Below are 14,060 nucleotides of genomic sequence, written 5' to 3'. Positions count from 1 at the left end.
TAGGACACGCTTAAGGCCTAGGATGCTCTTTGTTAGGTACTTTTGTGGCCTATCCAGTTGTTGCAGGTGTCTAGTGAGGTACAATGCAAATGAAGCATTGTACTCTGTGATTGGCCTAATGAGGAAAGAGTAGAGGGAGACAATGACCTCTTTCTTCCTGGATGCAAAACACTTAGTAATGAGATGTGCCATATAGAAGGACTTTCTGACCATCGTGGCAATGTGGTGGTCAAAAGAGAGGTTGCTGTCAACCTGGGATCCCAGAGCTCTTATAACGCCTTCTGTGTTCAGTGGACTACCATCAGTGTGGTAATTCAAGGGAACCGGTTTTTCCCAAAGGGGATGAAGACACATTTTTTGGCATTGAGCTTAAGGCCATGATTTTGACACCAGTCATTGGTCTCATCGAGGCCTTTCTGTAGGATGTCAACATCACTTGGGGAGTTAATAATAGCTCCCAACTTGCAATCATCTGTGAACTTTGTCAGCCAGAGTCCATTTGTTTTGGCCTGGACTTCAGAGAAGTGGATACCAAATAGGAGAGGACCCAGGACCAAACCCTGTGGGACTCCACTCGTGATTGGTCAGCAGTCTGACTTGGAGTCAGCTACTTTCACACTGTGGGTTCTATCTGTGAGCCAGTTTGCAACCCACCTAGTGATATAGGGGTTGATGCTTAGCTTAGTAAGTTTTTTCTATCATTCCTGAGTGGGGAATGGTATCAAAGACCTTGGCCAGATCAAAGTAGGCTGTATGAACAACCTTACCTTCATCCACAGCTCTGGTGACCAACTCAAAGAAGTCGACCAAGTTGAGCAGGCATGGTCTACCCTTTACAAAACCAAACTGTGCGGGATCCAGAGTTTGGAGATTCCCTAAATCCTTGTTTATTATAGGTTCATAGGTTCATAGGTTTATACTAGGCTATCTGCCCTAAGGCATTTATAAGCCTAGTCCAAAGTTTTGTGGCTTACGCCACCCCTTATATGAAAAAATACTGTGCCCATTAGTTTGTTGTGCCTCTGTCCAGCAGTGACACAGAGATGATTCCCGGGGTAAACCTACGATCTCCCATCCACAGGTCAAGATTTCTCTTGAACAGAGCCAGCGAGGTGCTCTGCCTCACATGGACCAGGATTTTATTCCACAGCATAGGGAGTCTCTGAGTGATAAATCTATCCCTCCAGCACGTCCTATTTATATCCGTGCTAAGGTTTAAGTCGCTTGCTCTAGTGGTTTTGGTGGATTTGGATTTTTGAGGTGGAGCATGTCCATTAATTCCGGGTTGGACATGGCCTTGTATGTCAGGCACATGTCACCTCTGAGCAGACGGTATGCGACTGAATAGAGCTGGAGTTTCTTCAATCTGGCAGCATATGACAGATTTTGGAGTCCTTTATCCTTTGGTGAGGAACTTTTGGGGTCTCTCCAATTGCTGCAGATGTCGGGTGAGATACATCCCGAATGGGGCATTGTACTCGATCATTGGTCTGATAAGTGAAGAGTACAGGGAACAATGACCTCACTAGATCTGGATGTGAATCCCTTCATGATCAGGTGGGCAATGTAGAAGGTCTTTCTAACCCCTTTAGCAACGTGAGTGTCAAAAGAAAGGCCACTGTCAACCTGGGTCCCCAGGTCCCTGATAACCTCTTCTGTGCTTAGTGGATTGCCACCTATATGGTAGCTTGGGGTTACCTTGTTTTTCCCGAAGGGTATGACTATACATATTTTGGCGTTTAACTTCAGGCCATGGCTCTGGCACCAGCTATCTGTTTCCGTGAGTCCCTTCTGAAGGATATCCGTGTCCGATGCACTTTCCACTGAAGGTCCATGATGATGGGTTCCATAGCTTTGCATATCAGACTCATCAGGCTAATGGGGCGCTAGTTCCCAGGGTCTGTAGTCGCTCCTCCTTTGTGGAGAGGGATGACTGCAGCAGTGCGCCATTCAGTAGGAACAAAGCCTGAGGTGAGGCTGTGATTGAACAGGGCACACAGGTGAGGTGCCAGTTCACTCTGTAGTTCATGTAGAACACAGCCAGGGATACTGTCAGGTCCCATAGAAGTTATATTCTTGGCCTTGGACAGTGCTGTTTTAACCTGTGCAGCAGTAATACTGGTTGCCTGGAAATCTACTGGTATTGTGATTTACCCTTTGGGGGAGAGAGAGGGGTTAAGTTAGCATGTAATCTGTCCTCCAGTATATTTGCAATATCTATTGTCTCAATATAGGAGGTACCTTTGTGCAGTAGCTTAGAGCAAATCTGGGAATTGCCATGGAGATTCTTTACATAACTATAGAAGGCCTTGTGGTTGTCTTTATTATCTGTTGCAATTCTGTTTTCATAGCTAGCTTTAGAGGATTTGATGAGGGATATCAACCTTTTGCTGAGATTGATAAGGGAGTTGTTCCAGTCTTGGGACTTCACCTTATTCCACATCAGTTTCCTCCTTTTGTTGTAGTTTGTTTATGGCAGGGGACCACCAGATTGGCTTCTTTTTTTTTGAAGAGAGCCTCTCAGTTCTATTGGGTATGGTGAGATCCATGCATTTGTGTACGTGTTCATACAGTGCATTGGTGTATGATTTGGTGGTCATGCAACTATTCTCCATTTGCATGGGTGCCGTGAAGTTAGCCACCTCTGTTTTAGGAGCCCAAACTTAGCTTTGGAGATGATGGCTTCAGCTGCTCATGAGCATTATCTACTAAAGGCAGGATGCCGCCTATACAAAACAGATCTATATGCTACATCTGTCTGAGAGAGAGAGAGAGAGAGAGAGAGAGACACACACACACACACACACAACCACAGAAACAAACAAACAGACAGAGACACACCCACTGAAACTGATGGAGTATACCAACTAAACTGAAAACAAATAAACACAGCTATGTCAAACAATCAAGCCTGTAATAGAATGTAGTAGGGAGCATGTAAACATGGAAAATAGGAAGTTCAAGCAATATTATGTCTCAGCAACACATGTTGTACTGATATATTGCTGAGCAGAACATATGGCCATAGAAACAGTGTTTGTCTTCAGTGACATAGAACACAGCTCAGGGCCCTGAGTCACCTCAGGAAAGGATAGCTCACATATGACCACTACTGGAGTGTGTGTTGCACAGTACTGACTGTTACACTGATAGGCCAGACCCAGTGCAAATCATACCATTAGTAACTCTGCTGTGTCCATCTGTGACTTGTGCCTCTTTTTTCAATGCCAATGTCTCCAACCCATATAACATAGCTGATCTCACTACCTTCCTGTAGACCTTCCCTATCACTTTTAATGGTCCTTGTCTGTCACAAATCACACATGATACTCTTCCCCACCACCCAAATAAATCCTGCCTGTACTCACATCATCTCTCCCCCACAATCGCCTTTACTCTGAACTGTTGTTAACAAGTATTCACACCTATTCCCCTTTCCAAACTGTACTCCCTGCATCCTCACCATTCCTCCATCCTCCTTCCCATTCACACACATATATTCCATCTCAGTCCTGCTGACCATCATTCCTCCCCCTCTAAACCATACATCCACCTCTCTAAGGTCTCATCAACCAGTTCCCTACTCTCACTACAGACCCAATGTCATCTGTAAACAGCACAGTCTAGGGGGACTCCTGTCTGATCATGTCTGTCAACCATTCCGTCACCACTGCAAATAAGAAAGAGCTCATAGCTGATCCCTGATGTACTCCCACTTCCACCTTAAACACACCTGTCACTCCCAATGCAAAACTCACTGCTGTCACATTAGCCTTGTACATATCCTTTAGCATTCTTCCGGATTCCTTTGTCACTCCTGACCACCTCATACATCCTGTCATATGCTGTCTGTAAGTTCACAAAGACACAACACAGCTATGTCTGACCTTCTCTGTATGTCCCCATCAACACTCTCAGAGCAAACATCGCATCTGTACTGCTCTATCCTGGCATGAAACCATGCTGGTGATCAGTAATCCTCACCTCCCTTCTTAGCTTAGCTTCCACCACCCTTTACCATTACCTCATGCTGTGACTGATCAATGTTATCCCTCTGTAGTTATACAGCTCTGCACACCACCCTTATTCTCATAATCAGTAACAAACACATTTCATCCACTCCGCACATATCCTCTCACCTCCCTAGATTACAGTAAACAATCTGGTTAAAAAGACCACTGCCATTTGTCCTAAACACATCCATGCCTTCACAGGTATGTCTTCTGGACCAATAGTCTTACCATTCTTAAACCTATTAATTAATTAATTAATTAATTTGACATTTGTTGACTGGGAATGTCTGACTGAGCTTGTGCCCTTTTTTAGCAGAGGCCCGGGAGAAAAGCTCCACAAAATATTACAAACAAAACAGTATGCATGAAGTAATATAAACATGCATTATAATGCTTGGATTCACAATGAGACGAGTCACATGAGAGTTTAAAGGTGTTATTTACAAAAAAGGCAATAAAACCAAATGTTAAAGTCTTTCATATATCTCCAATATATAAGGACTTCACCATATAGAGGGGAAGTAATGACAATTAACTCAGAGTTTAAGAAAAGAGTATAGAGGCACTGTATATCAAATCTTAGTTCTTACAAGCAAAAGCATGTACATCAGTAATCAGAAACAGAGGGAAATTTGATAGAGAGAGCAGGCGATAGAAAATGTATGGCTATGGATAAAAGAGGGAAAAATTAGAGATTTTGTTTTTAATTTGTAAATAAGAGAGGAGAGTAGTAACAGTTAGAATCAAGTGAAATCTGAGAAAGAGGAGTAAACCAAGTGGGAAAAGAAGGGAGCGAGGTAGATATGAGCATTGGAGAAAATGAGTGAAAATGATATTAGGATTTAGAGTTCTGTAGCAAGAAATACATACAATTTGACAAGGGGATGAATGCAAAGAGGGTTAGGTGATTACGTTCATGGTGGTTGTGTACAAGACCAAGTCCAGGTATTTGTAAAGTGGACTTTTAGGGCAATTTTAAATGGGAGGCGCTGTGTAATAGATCTGATTGTTAAAGGTAGTTTATTCCAGTGGAAAGAGGAAAGATAGTTATAAATGGTTTCACCAATTGATTTTTTAGGTTTATAGATGTCAAGGAGGTTTTGATTGGTGCTTCTAAGTTTTCTGGTTGAGAGCTAGTAATTTAAGATGTTGGAAATATTACGTTAGAAGGAGGGTTTGTAGTGAATGGCGCTGATAATATTAAGTTGATAGAAAAGAAGTTGATTGGGGGAACTCAATCCAGTTCAGTGTTTTCAAAGCCAAACAGTGATGGAATTTAGGTTGAGTGTTGGCGGCAAATCTAGCAGAGGATAGGAAGAAATGGAAACAGTTGATCTGCTGTGGCGATCCCTAACAGGAGCAGCAGAAAGAAGAAGAAGAAGTTGGCAGCAAATCTAGCTATTTTGTGATATGCATTTTCCATCTCATTCAGTAGTGTTGCCTGTAGGTTAGTGAGGATTTGGGAGCCATGGAAGAGACAAGGTAGAAGATAAGCAAGAGAGAGTAACCTTCTTGTCTCAGGTTTGAGATATCTTTTGTTATGGATTTAAGCCAAACTTTCAGTTAGTATTTTTGATACAGTAATTTATATGAAGGTCAGACTTTAGTTTATCATCAATTATGACCCCTAGCAGTTTGGTATGGGATTCAACATTGATGGTGGTGTTGTCTAATGTGATAGTGAAGACTAAGATGTTATGAGAGTGTGATTTAGGCAGAAATAGAAGCAGTTAAGTTTTCTTAGCATTGAGTATTAGCTGGTTATTGGTTCGCTAGGTCTCAATATTTGTGAATGTTTGCTGGGTTTTGGAAAGCAGGTATGAGAAATAATCAGAGGAGGTGATGACTGTAGAATCATCCACATATTGGATGAGAGTGGAGTTGGGGCAGAATATAAAGATTGTTAGTAAAAACATTGAATAGAAGATGGAATCTTGTGGCACAACTGTGGTGACTGGCAGAGCCATCACATCCTGATTCACCATACCCACATCATCCAACATTTTCACTCTCTCATTCTCTTCATTCAACAGCCGATCAAAGTACTGTTTCCACATGCTCAACACACTCTCCTCGCTAGTGAGTGCAGTTCCACCATTATCCTTTCTCAGCCTTATCTGCTGCACATCCTTCCTAGCTACATGCCTTTGTCAAGCCAATTGTTGCAGGATCTAATTTCCACCCTTGGTGTCCAGCCTTGAATACAACCCTTCAGATGTCCCATTCTCAGCCTAAACACCTGTCTACATTCTGCATCTATCTGAAAATTCCACTTCTCCTTGGCCAACCTCTTTCTCTGTGTCCTCCCCTGTACTTCCTCATGCCACCACCAGGTCTCCTTTTCCTCCATCCTCTGTGCAGATGTCACATCAAGCCCCATTCTACTCATCTCCCTTACTAGCTCGGATGTAGTTACCCAGATATTTGCTAACTCTTCACTGCCACCCACTGCCTGTCATAACTCTTCCCTGAACTCTACCTCACAATCACCCTTTCTCAGTATATATCGTTTGATCCATGGTGCTGCCCTCACACTCCTCCCCCTCTTCATGATCACCAGCATCATCCCACAGACCAACTTTCCTTGCTGTCTGACTACACTTTCCCCTATCACCACTTTACATTTACCAATCCCCTTCAAACAGGCCCACCTGCATTGGAGATAATTTACCTGTGTGCATCTTCCTACACTCTTGTATGCCACCCTATGCCTCTCGGTCTTGTAATACTATATATTTACCACACTCATGTCCAACCTCTATTGCAAACTCCACCACCATCTCACCTTCTGCATTCCTTTGCTTAACACCATACCTACACATCACTTCTGCATCCCCTCTGTCCCCTTCACCACCATGCTCATTGAAATCTGCTCCAATCACCACTCACTCACCCTTGAGTATACACATCACTACTTCATTCAACCACACCAAAGTACATCTGTCTCATCCATCACACATGCAATTAGCAGAGCATATGCACTAACAACTGTCAACATTACAGCTTCAATTCCCAGCCTCCTGAACATCACTTTACCCAACATTCTTATCACCTCGACAAACACTCTTGGCATAATGTTCCTTCAGGTTAACCCCTACACAATTTCCCCTCCAATACACACCATGATAGAACTATTTGTACCCGACTCTGATACACACAGCTGTAAACCCCTTCTGCCTTGTCTCTGGCACACACAATATATCCACCTTTCCTCTGTCCAGCATATCAGCTAGCTCTGCCCCCATAGCAGTCATATTCAAAACATTAACAGTTCCTACCCTCAGTACCACACACTTAGCCTTTCACCTCTCTGCCTGCTATATGAGCATCAGACATCCTCCAGGGTATATCTGTGAATGCAAAGGCTGCTTCACTATCAAAGGACATATATGTGTTACAGCAATATGAAGAAAGTGTCACTAATTATGGCCCATAGTCCAGTATGTATATGCATTGTCCTGACTTAACAGGTTGCCGACTAACTGAGCAGCAAGACTGTCATTACAGTGTGCCGTACCGACATAGAACAGAAATGTATAGCAGGTATTACCTGTGTATATGTATGTTGTGTAGGTATACCTGGCTGCTGCTGCCTCATAACAACTGACATGGGATGCAAAATGTCAGGTGAATAAGCTGTACATGTTGTACATATGTGTAACCTTAGTTTCTGTGCACCCAACAGAGTTAAACCTCTACAGCTACTGCTGGTGTCATTGCCCTGACACAGACATGGGTAGTATAATAAACATGAGTACCACATTGAAATTGTAGAGGTGGAAAACTGTGTTTTGACCCTGAGTCAATGCATACAACAAACAGATATATGACCACCCACATAGCTGTATGGCCTCAGCAATACCTTACCTGTAAAACCTGTCTCCACCAAAGTAGAGAAACCCCTTTTGCTGGACAACAGCAATGTACAAAGCACATAATGTGATGCTTTATTGGTTGTACAGGGAAAAGTAGGAGCAGGCACCAACTGGGCAGCATGTCCACCTTGTCTGAATAAGCATAATAGGTCACAGGTGGATTACTGTAAGTCTAACTATGAGTACAAATTGGGCACATCCACTAAGGGGAATCACAAGGCCATCTTCACATATGTCTGCAGTCTCAGAGGCACCAATCCAACCAGCCCTGTAATGGTGGTCAATCACAGCACATACACACACACCATAGCTACAGCCAACCTGCTGCAAGCAGGTTTAGGGCAGACACCACCACCTTTGATCACCATCAGTATAGGTGGATATGCACAGCACATGCACCCCTCCCCTCATCATAATGTATCAGGTACAAACTGCCTAATCAAAGTTGACAAAAGCAAGTTCCCTTGGGCTCTGATAACATTCCTGTCTGTATCCTACAATGAACCTAGGCATATGTTCATAGTTTCATAGGTTGGTACTACGCTATTGGCCCTAGGGCCTATACAAGCCTAGCATAACAATTCCCTGGCTATTTCTTCCCACACTATTTACTTCCCTGGACCCCTGTCTAGCAGAGAGACTGACATTATCCCTGAGGTGAATTCCCTTTCTCCCATCCAATCATCAAGGTTCCTTTTGAAGAGGGCCAAGGAGGTGCTCTGCTTGACATGTATGGGCAGTCTATTCCAGAGTCTGGGGAATCTCTGGGTCAGGAACCTATCCCTCCAGCATGTTTTGTTTATTGTGATGACAAGGTTTAGATCCCTGGAGCATGTGGCTCTGAGGGATTGGGATTTCTTTAAGTGTAGCATGTCCAACAGCTCTGGGTTTGACATGGCCTTGCATGTTAAGCAGAGATCGCATCTGAGTAGAAGATATGCAACAGTGTATAGCTGGAGCTTTTTAAGGTGATCAGCATAGGGGCATCTGCTTTAGGCCTGTGATTCTTTTAGTGAGGTATTTCTGTGGCCTTTCCAGTTGTTGCAGATGACTTGAGAGGTACATACCAAATGGGACATTGTATTCTTGCTTCCAGCTGCATTGCACACTGTATGCAAGCAAAGCCTAAGCACCACTGACATCCCATCTGCAAGGAACATGGCCACGTTCATCCCTCTGCACAAACATGAATGATGAATGGTGGTTTATACAATGTACTGGCCCTCATGGGTGGAACATGACACATCAGGAGCAGGAGTACAATGCATGTTCATACAATGCTGCCAGGTAAAGGGATATGATGTGTTTGTAAGTGGTGACTAATGATAGTCCATATGCATGTGCTGTCTCTGCAAAAAACTCTGGGCAATGTCTGAGGTCCTGTGATGTGTTTCCCTGTGTATGTCCTCCAGGTGCCATGCAGAGGCAAATGCCTTACACCGAAGCAGAGACAGCAGCCTTTACGGAAGCTGAAATCTTAAACTATGGCATCCTTTCTGGCCATAGCCAGCTAAATCTGCAGGAGCAAACTGCCCTGATGGATGAGATCATCCACAGAGTGAATATGTTGGGCCACTGTAGACACACATACGATCAGGTCAGGCATAGAGCATCTGACCTGATACGTAGTTCCTGGCAAAGGGCTGCTGCTGTAGTGAGGGACTGTACTGTTACGGTGGGGGCCCATCCAGACAGACCCCACTTATGGCGACAGAGGAGATTCTTGCCAACCTTGGGGTAGCCCCCACACAAACTCAAACACGGGAAACAGCAGTTGTGTAGGTGGGTGACACCTAGGCAACAGGCGATGAGCATCCAGGTAAGGCCAAAGTGCACATCAATGTAATGAGGTAACATTTAAATTGTTTCCTACAGAGTCTCTAGATGCATATGTCAGTGCAACATGGATTAGTGGGTGGAGTGTAGTAATGCACACAAGTGCACATCTATGGTGAATTACAGCAAATTGTGTAATATCACAGTGTATACTGTACCTGTGTAGAAATGTAGCGTTCATCTTGTAACAATGCCTAATGTGAATCTGCTGGCAATACCTCTCCCTCACAACTACATAGATCCCTCTGGTCTGCAAATGGGACAGAAGCCTGAACCCAGTAAGTATGGGGTTTCCCTGTTGTGGCTCACCAGTACCTCAGGCATGCCAAAGTGAATGCATGTGACCATGCACACAACAGTTACACTCAGCCATTTGGCAATATCTGCATGTTAATTTGTGGTGGTGATTACTGCATTGCATCATGGTGGTCATGACAGGGGCCTATTTGCAGAAGATGTCACATATCTATAGCATACATCACAATCTGTCATTGCAGGACACCTGGACAAAGACTGACAAAATGGGAGGTGGGGGGCAAAGGCCCAAAATTAGGGTCATATTGTAGAAATCAGTGGTATACAGTGCATATAAATGGTGTACACACCTGTTAGAAGGCCACGTATGTGTGATATAAAAAAATGACAGCACAATAGACAAGTTCAGAATACTGGCAACTTTTCATGTGACCTATAACCTGTACAATTTAATTGTAAAGCAAACAAATCTGTTAGGGGAACAATAATGACACATAACAATAGTACAACAACTTGGATGCATGTGTGTGCACAGGGTGAAGCTAATACTATGTTGAGGGAGCTTTTGATATAACTACAGCAGTACATATTATTGGGTACACAACAGCCATCAATTACAGAGCCTCTCTGATTAACAGCAACTAACGGTCAGCTGTCCTACTAGGATTATCCCGACATATACCCCTGCTACAGCAACAGCCATGGTTGACATAGAGCTGACAAACCTGCTAAGGGACCACATGTTTGAAATGTATCAGCCTGAGGAAGGGTAGCCAAACATTTCCACAGCATTGCACATACCATGGAACACAATGCAGACAGTCATCAAAAGGTTTGGAAAATATTTGGCTACAGTGACATTGTGAAGGAGTGGACATCCCACCAAAGTCTATGAAAATGCAAGACCAAGATTGACCAGGGAGACTGACAGGAGCCCTGTTGCGACAGTGAAGGAATAACAGGAATCTCCAACAAGTACTGTCCATGGTCTCCACATGTCCTGCTTATCGGGTAGGGTTGGAAGATGGCAGAAGTTCCTCACACCAAACAATATCCAGGCCTGGTGAAAGTCTTAAAACAATACATCAGGTCTCCAAAAAGCAAGTAAGAAAATGTGTTATGGTAATATAGGACCATGGTTTTACTCATTGGTCACAATTCTGACAGGTATGCTTGGCACAATATCACCACTGCACATCACCATAACAACATCACCCCCATGGTGAAGCATGGGGATGGGGATGGGGATGGCAATGTTCTGGTTTGGGGTTGCTGTTCACAAGCTGGAACTGGGGCTGTAGCCAAGTTAGAGGGGATTATGAACAGTTCCAAATACTGGTCCCTTGTGTCTCCAAAACATTATGGTGTCTGCCATATAGCTGTGGATGGTAAGGAATTCCACTTTTCCACACAACAATGGCCCAAACCATACATCCATATCAACAAAAGGATGGCTTCATCAGAACACATGCAACGTTCTGCACTGGCAGAGTCAGAGTCCAGACCTACACCCAATAGGATATATGCAGCACGACCTGAAGATGGCAGTGCACAGGGGATGCTCTTGCAATCTGACATAGTTGGAGGTGTTTTGCAAGGGACAGTGTGCAAACATTGGCAGGTCAAGATGTGTCATGCTGATAGACACCATCCCAAAAGGACTGCATGCTATGATTAAATCAAAAGTTGCTTTAACAGAGTATTACTTTAAGGGTGTGCTTACTCATGTGACCAGCTTATTGTAATTATTTCAGTTAGCAGATTTTACCTGTAATTGATGTGTATGTTGTTCAGTTGGACTGTACAGGTTATATGTCATATGACATGATGGCAATGTTATGACCTGATTTTTGAAGTCTCATGTGACATATCATGAAAACCTGGCATGTTAACAGGTGTGTGTGCACTTACTATATCCACTGAAATCTTGGGAGGTTGTTTGGGTTACCGGCTTTGTTTTAAAATACATGTACTGCAGGTTATGCAGACTGCACCTCCAATTAGGAAATTACTTAGCGGCACCATTCCACAGGCCAACCCAGTAATGTATCAGACAAACACAGGAGTTATGAGGAACAGACCAAACATATGAGCCACACATGTAGACATTAAGCAAAACCCTGTAGAGTTGGGGGGGTATGTTCTGTAGGAGTTGCCACAGTGATATATAGGTGAACAGCAATAATTTACATAGGGTGCAGTGTGTGCTAGGTGAATGGTCATCACCTACTAACACCACTCACATATCCCAGAGGTGTATGTTAGTAGTAACAGTAATTGGAAAGGGCTGCACTGCATGATACTGAGGGTCTGTCCAGACTGCGTATGTTATTGTCTGACTGTGTGTCGTGAATGCCCCCATTCAGCTAATGTGAGGTCTGTGTAATGCCTTTGAGGCACCTCACCTGTCTGGGTGTGTCTGTGTGTGCGTGTGTGTGTGTGTGTATGTGTGTGTGTGTGTGTGTGTGTGTGTGTGTGTGTGTGTGTGTGTGTGTGTGTGTGTGTGTGTGTGTGTGTGTGTGTGTGTGTGTGTGTGTGTGTGTGTGTGTGTGTGCGCGCGTGTGTCTCTATCAGTAAACTTTATGGTGCCAGTAGTGATTTATATATGTTGTTTTTCCCTCACAGGTGGACATGGTGGCTGCAGTCCCTCCCATCTCTGATACTGATGTCAGTGTCTCTGCAGAATCTGACAATGATGGTACTCATATTGAGGCACAGGTGGGGTTGTCAGGGGCTGATACTGTGCAATTGTTTGGCATCCCACTATTGTCAACCCAATCCCCACACACAGTCACAATGCCCACACATACTCTGTCACCAGTGGCCACAGATAATGGACAGTTGGGTGGTGGTGGCATGGAACATGCTACTGCAGTGAGTATGCCAAGTGAGGGTGCAGGCAGTAGCCATAGCCAGAGTGCTGACAAGGTCTCACACAGGCAGATGGGCAGGGGTGCTCGGAGAAGGATTGCAAGCCTGGCATTCCCCTGTTGCAAGTGCCATGGCAGCAGTCACCAGATACATGTTTCAGGCTGCCATGGGGGCACAGGCACATAATGAATGAAATACCAGACATATATGCAGGGTCATGGATGAGCACATCCCTGGTGTCCATGGCAATAGGAACTCACTGCAACCAGTCGGGAGCATACTGGGGTCATGGATAGATGGTGGGAGGAAACCTTGACACTGCTCAACCATGGAATATCTGTGCTTGAGCATTTGGTGGGCACTGGCCAGCAGCCATGTGGCTGTAGGGCAGCACCATGATTATATGGGGGTCTACGTGTCCATGCACTATTACATTCTAATGCTGGCAGTACCACCAGTACTACTGAAAGGGCTGTGCTGTCCATGCCACAATGCAGGAGACCATGGGCACATGATCCTGGCTGATCCCAACTGGGACAGAGATCCAGCAGGCTGCAGTCACCAGCGGGGAGTAGTATTGCATCTGGATTCAGCCATGGTGGTGCCGGTGATACCTTCAGCAGGCCCAGTTCCCTGGTCTGTGGTCAGAGATGGTGAACTGTACACCCTGCCATGTACGGCCCACAGCTGTCCAAAATACCCCTGTGTAGGGCACCCATGACTGTGTGCATCAGAAAAGTCACCTCCACACACACACACACACATACACACACACACACACACACACACACACACACACACACACACACACACAGACACAGACACACATACACACACACCACCCCTGCACTGCCCATTTAATGAACAACCCCCAAGCATGCACATATAATGTCAACTGTGTAGCCCAGCCTAGGCTTCTGGCAAACCCACACAACACCCTGTGCATATGATGATACCTGTGCCACATCCATACCATCCATACCATTGATGCAGGCACATGCTTATATGGGTTTGATCCACAGGGGGACTTTAGTAGAGTGCAGCTATTTCATGCTGTGTAAGGTGCTGTCATCTGACATTTGGAATGGGTACACATCGGAGTGTGTGTACCTTTTCAGCCATGATAAATTATTGGTGTTAGTAACACTAAGTGAATGTGTTCTCACATGCTGTACTCTGTGTTGCGGGCGTCTGTGTGTCAGCAGGATGT

This window comes from Protopterus annectens, chromosome 1.part2 (genome assembly GCF_019279795.1).
Source record: "Protopterus annectens isolate FY-2018-M chromosome 1.part2, PAN1.0, whole genome shotgun sequence".
Lineage (NCBI taxonomy): Eukaryota > Metazoa > Chordata > Ceratodontiformes > Protopteridae > Protopterus > Protopterus annectens.
This window is presented reverse-complemented; position numbering follows the sequence as displayed.